At 38.7% G+C, this 6,472-nt stretch overlaps 1 protein-coding gene across 1 annotated transcript in view; it reads left to right on the top strand.

Moving 5' to 3' along the window:
* Positions 1 to 987: 987 nt before the first annotated feature.
* The window catches only part of LOC308551956 (ubiquitin carboxyl-terminal hydrolase 9X-like), a 161,465-nt gene continuing 155,980 nt past the window's right edge, over positions 988 to 6,472 (top strand). The window contains exon 1 of the mRNA XM_081126878.1: positions 988 to 1,444. The gene's annotated coding sequence lies outside the window, so the exon portion shown is untranslated. The remainder of the gene's footprint in view (positions 1,445 to 6,472) is intronic.

The raw sequence follows: 6,472 nt of genomic DNA, 5'->3' as shown, positions 1-6,472 counted from the left end.
GGACAGAACTGGGATATCCCACTGCGTGAAGGCGGGAGGAGGAGGTCAGTCTTAGCATTTCTTCATTCACACCCATTTCCTGTCTCCTTTCCTCATTCCGGAAAAAACTTGAGGCCAAGTGCCATTTTCATCTCGGTTCCTTTGCCAAGTGGATATTCAAAGTGCAATAAAACCGAGTGATACAATTGGAAGTGTCAACAGTGACGCAGCTGCTCACCGTGATTAATGCCATCTATCCTTTCATTTTAATAGCTAAGCATTTAGGTTTGCAGCCATTCTCCTGTAGGTTAGTACCCTTACAGTAGATTCTGTTTCAATACCCTCCCCCGTCCCTTTTTCTTATTTTAAGCGGTTCTCCATGGAGCTCTTTTTCTATGCAGCTTTAACCCGAAGGGAGTTGGAAACGGAAGTTATAAACATGAGCTCGGTCAAAATCCCCGGACAGGCCCTGGGACAGTCAATGCTATGAGATTTCCAACCTTTTTTATCCCATGGCACACATAAAGTAATGACTAAATTCTGCAGCACACCAAAAAATATGTTTCGCCAGTGTAACAAAAACATAGGTATAACGTTGAGTCATTTACACTCCATAGCTATTGTTGTGTTGGTGGTTGTCTTTTTTAACCTTAGGGAAAGAGGTCAGTGTCCCTGGCTAAAAAGAGAGGTATTGCATGTTTTACAAATTCTTGCAAAAATTTCCAGTGGAAAACCGCAGCTCTAGTGCACTGTTTTTACCCAGGATTCTACCCTCCCGTATTCCAATCTCTCCGGATCTAGGAGCCTCAGTCAGGGCTCAGCTTCTGGCTTTGGGCATGAAATTTACAGTTCAGAGAAAGTGAGGACTTACGGAGTGGTGAAACGTAGACAGAAAGAATCCGCAGAGGGCCTTAGCAGGCAGTCAACGTAGCGCTAAAGCTTACTGGCTGGAAGGAACGTAAGAATGGTGGGGGCGGGGCTTACAGGGGGCGGGGCCCTCCAGTCACTGGGTCGCGCAATGGCTGGTGGGAGTCTACGCCAAGGCCGTTGCCCGCCGGCTGGCGGGGTTTTTTTTTGTTTGTTTGTTGTTTTTTTGGTTTGCGGGATCCGCCATATTTGAAGAGGACGGCTTAGGCGAGCGCCTGAGCCCCAACCTCATCGCACCCCGCCCTTTAGGGGCTCTGTTGAGTCCAACCCCTTCTACCTCACCCAGCTGCCAGGCCTCGCCAAAGCTTGCCCCCAGTGTGTCTCCTTCACGGGAGGCGGCTTCCTGAGGACCTGGTTGTTTGGGCATTGAAAGTTAAGCGTCTGTCTTACCTGACAGACCAGGCCCAGACTGGCGAACACGGAAAGGTGAAGCGACTGCTGCGGAATAACTAACAGGACGTGACACTGGAAAAACTCACCACCTGGAGGCCACCTAACCTCAGTCAACAGCCCGAGCCCAAGGGGAAAAAAAAAAAAGGTAAGGGGGCACCACTTCCCTACGAGGATGGAGTGGAAGAGAGGCCTTTTCAACCGCAGGTCGATACCTCGGTCTTTACAGTGTTTGTTTTCTGTTGATTTGAGAGCAGACTTTTGCCACTGTATCTTGCCTTCGCATACTCTGACTTGGGTGTAAAGGTGCTCGTGTCGTGCGTTGAGGAGCCACCCGATCTTCTCTGAGGCCGACAGCTGGATCTGATGCAGTAGTGGGGTTAGGAAGCATGTGATTCTGTTTTTCCAGCCCATCCGGGCAGATCCGCCGTCTGCCTAGGACATGCCGAGAGGTCTTGCATGGTACTGTGTGCGAAGCCTGGGCTGTAGGAATATATCCTTATTTTTCAGTGTAAGGTAAAATGGCTGATAGTCCTGTCTCGCCTCTTCGCCGCTGCTGACCTATCTGGGCCGAGGTGCTAACCGCTCCCTGTTACCGGCTTTCCCTCGCAGCTTTCACAGGACCGACCCTAAGCTGATCTGGTTGAACTTGAGGCCAAACTCCAGCACGGATGTGGAGTTATCTGAAACAGAGCTAGGCCCCAAGTATGCCTAGCTATCATGTCTGACATTGTCTGCTCCCATAATAGTCTTTATTAAAATATGACATCCATTAGCTTTCATATTTGTATTTTAAAATTAATACATTAATTTACAGCTATAGAACAGATATTTATGGAGTCCCATGGAATTTTGTGAAAACTAAAATTTACATAGGAATTTAAAAAAATAAGAACATTAGTTATTTAATGAAATTTCATTAAACTACTTGAGTTTATCCCCTGGGCAGTTTCTCCTACAGGTGGCTGAATAATTTAAGATAGTTTTTAAACTTAATTTAGCGAGTTGTATGTACGTGTTACGTATTTATCCTCTGTTTTAAGGGTAATATTTTGGAGCATTTTCTTACGGTGAAACACATTCATCCTATAAATCCACATAACATTTCTATATTCTTGCTTTTCAGAAACAATTTGCGGTGCTTTGATTAGAAAACTTTGAAATAAATCTTTTCTTGGACTTCATCGTTAGACGTTATATCCTACGAACTAGTTACCCATAACTTAAGGTGGCTATTCTAAACCATACTTTTTAATTTAAAAGAAAACTTTAAACTCCTACATTGTCCTTCCTCCCCTAAATTAACGAACTGCCATTTTGGCCTCCGCAAATGCCTAAGGTGTTTCAAGGCTTCTTTACTAGCATTTGTTTTCCCTATTCAAAAACTCATGCATGTGGGTTTAATTTTAATGTTCTATACTTTATTGTTACAGTGTGAAGAATGAAAGCCCGAAGTATTTGCAATAAGTGTTCAGGCGTCACCCTAAAACTGTTTTATTTCACTGATTTAAAGATAAGATTTTTGGATTATAACTTTTTTTCTTACTCTTTCTCTGTACAAATTTAACCTCAGTGTTTTATCTATCATCCTGATGTAAATTTTAATTTTATTACTTTTGTTGTTCTTAATAGTATTTGATGTTTTTTCTAAAGTTGGAGAGAATTTCTGTAGCTGCTAAATAAAGCAAAACATTGCATTTGATATTGAGTGCTAAAGAAGTAATTTTGAAGAATAGATTTTTACCTTTAACCATGTTATTGGATAGAAATGGTTAAGTAGGATTTTCCATGGGGTTTTTCTTCTAGGATCTTGAAATACATGTTTAATATCTCAGTAAGATACAACATTTTTTGTTGATTTCTCTTAATAGATAATTTTTCTTTGATGAGGTCTTTTTAGTGAAGCTTACAACTTTTGAAATTAGATGTCATGAAATTTCAACATTCTAAATTTAGCTGAACAAACGTACTTTTAGCTTTTTAATATATTTCATTTGTTTTAGCATGTTAATGTAGAAACCACTGTTTGTTTAAGCCAAATTAAAGAATTAATGTAAATTTAGGCTTTTTCTTTTCTGATATATGTGCAAAGAGATTAGTACTGATAAAAGAGAAAAACAGTTGTATCTTGGTTAAAAGACAAGTTCTTTTTTAACACCTTTATGGAGATATAATTTTTATATACCATTAAATTTACTCTTTTACTGTATGCAATTACACGGCGTTTAGTAAGTTTAATAGAGTTGTAAAAACAACACCCTAGACCAGTTTTTAATATTTTCATCACTATACTTCCACTTATTTTCAACATCCTCTTGCCCACCATTCTCTCTTGCTACAGGCAATTTCTGTTTTACTTTGTATCACTGTATATATGCTTACCTTGGATTTTGCATAATGGACTCATACAATATGTAGTCCTTTTTTAAAAATCTGTATCTGAGTATTTTTTTTAAATTAATTTTTAAAGAGAGAGAAAGGGAGAGGAAGAGACAGCGAGAAACATCCATAGGTTGCCTCTCATATGCACCACAATCACTGGGGTAGTGGACCCACAACCCGGGTATGTGCTCTGACCAGGAACTGAACCGAAGATCCCTCAGTGCACTGGGTGTTGCTCCAATCAACTGAGCCATACCAGCCAGAGCCAATATGTAGTTTTTATATCCGGCTTCTTTCAGTTAGATAATGTTTTTGGGATTCGTTCACTCTGTAATATATGGATCTATACATGGTGTCCCAAAAAATTATATACACACTTTAACTGCTGATAGCTCAGTTTTGAAAATGAAATGTATTTTAATAAACAATGCCTTTATAATTATTCAGAGTGTGTGTAACTGTTTTGCGTGGACACCATATATAATATAGACCTCAGATAAAGCCGTTAAGAACCCTAATTTACAAGTCTTCCTCTGTGAACAGTATATATATTTTATTTGTGTTGGGTAGAAACCTAGGAGCAAAATTGTTGGATTATATCATAAATGTATATTTAACGTAAGGAACTGCCAGATTGTTTTCAAAGTGACTGTACTAATTTATGTTCTTATCAGCAATTTTTGCGATATTCATTTCCTCTATTTTCTGACTTTTTGGTTATGCTTATCTGGTAAGTGTTATCACAGTTTTAATTTGCATTTTCCTAATGACTAATGAAGGTGAGCATTTTCCCATGTGCTTCTTGTTTGTTTGTAAGTTTTTTTTGGAGAAATACGTCTATTCAGACTCTTGTCACTTTTTAAAAAAATGTTATTTACTGATTTGAGAGAAACATCAGTTTGTTGCTCCGCCCATTTTTGCACCCATTGGTTGATTTTTTGTATGTGCCTTGACCGAGGATTGAACTTGCAACCTTGGCATATCAGGACAACATTCTAACCAATTGAGCTATCTGGCCAGGGAAGACTCTTCCCATTTTTAAAATCAGTTTTTAAAAATTGTTCTCTGTTTAGGTTTTGTCCTTTAGCTGATATAATTTGCAGTATTTTCTCCTAATTAGTGTTTTCACTTTCTTAATGTGATCTTTTGAGGTGCAAAAGTTTTTTATTTTTTTTAAAATCCTGTTTATTAATTTTTTTCTTTTTGTTGGTTATGCTTTTCATATCATAGGAAAGAAATCTTTGCGTAACTGAAGGTCACAAGGATTTATAACTGAACCTAGGTTTGGCAGCCTGCTGCAACAAAAGCCAAAGGAAAGAGGTTTATTCAAGTGCTGGCAGCCTGGGAAGATGGAGGACTCTAGTCCTAAAGCCCATCTTTAAATCTCAGTTCAGGCAAGGGTTTTTATCTGGAGGGAAAGGGAAAGCAGAACAAAGAAACCAGGAGAAGTGGGCTGTGGACATGCATGCAGTGTCCTTGCTGGTCCCAATAGAGATCTTTAATGTCAGTCCAAGTCTGTAGCCAGGCCACCCTAGGCCCAGGTTGGATTAAGTCTCTGCAGTATGCTCAAAAAAATGGGCAGGGGGGTTGCTCTTAGCAGTTTATGGCAGGCGTGACTAACTAGGCCCTTGTTTTAAGGCATACAGAGTACATCCTTTTTCCTGACCCAGGGAAAAGAAGTGTTCATTATATGTTATTTAATTAAGAAGGTGGTTTTCCTGGTTAGCATGAGGTTTTGTGTAGGATCTGCAGGTTGTATGGGCTGTGCAGGACTTCTTTAGTGGGCCTTAATGTGGATCTTTATAGTCATCATTCTTGTGTTGGCCAGTTGGGCATTTTGACGGCTGAATTCCTAGTGGTATCCTGAAGTCAGGCTGCTTCCGAGATTCACACAGGAGTGGAAACTCCTGGACTGTCAAGTTTACTAAAACAGCAACAACAAAATACGTTTAACATGAAAGCTCTAGCTTTGAGAGAAAAATCAGGTTAGAATAACAAGCTGGGTCTAACATTTACTAAGATTAATATTGGTAGCTTTATATAAATTGTTTCATAGGCTTGCTTTGTTAGTACATTCTCATTTTAGTTCTCTTCTATGGCTAGTCAGACTAATATATTACATGAACTCCCCATTACAGATTCACTTATATTTTCCTCCGAGGGTTTTATATTTAAAGTGCAGTTAGTCACTGCTTAATGACAGATATATTCTGAAAAATGTATACTGAAGAATTCCATAGACTTTTGTGGTTGTGCAAACACAGTGTACTTAAACCTATATGGTATATAGCCTACTGCACATTTGGGCTATGTGGTAAACCCTAAACTACAAACCTATAGGCAAATGAAACAGTGATAAGTATTTGTATATCTAAACATAGAAAAGGTACAGTAAAAGTGTTGCATGAAAGATTTAAAAAAGGTTTAACTGTATGGGATAATTATCATTAATAGATTTTTTCAGAACTGGAAGTTGCTCTGGATACATTAGTAAGTGGTGAGTGAATGGGAAGGCCTAGGACATTAATGTATTTTATTACAGACTTTGTAAACTTAGGCTACACTATACTTACAAGACAACATGAGATTAAATCAAGGAAGAGAAAACAGTGCAATTAAGAGGTACAGTAAAAGCCAGATGTATGAGGCTGCTGTCAGGTAGCACTACAAACTGTTTTACAGCAAACTGTATTTTATAAGCAGAAAGGGTACACTCTAAAATAATGATAAAAATGTGGTAAATACATACCAGTAACTTATTTCATTATAATAAGTTTTTCATGCTGTACATAAT

The sequence above is a fragment of the Miniopterus schreibersii genome (genome assembly GCF_964146895.1).
Source record: "Miniopterus schreibersii genome assembly, chromosome: Y".
Taxonomy (NCBI): Eukaryota; Metazoa; Chordata; class Mammalia; order Chiroptera; family Miniopteridae; genus Miniopterus; species Miniopterus schreibersii.
Note: the sequence above shows the minus strand (reverse complement) of the source record. Positions and strands in the feature narration are given on the sequence as shown.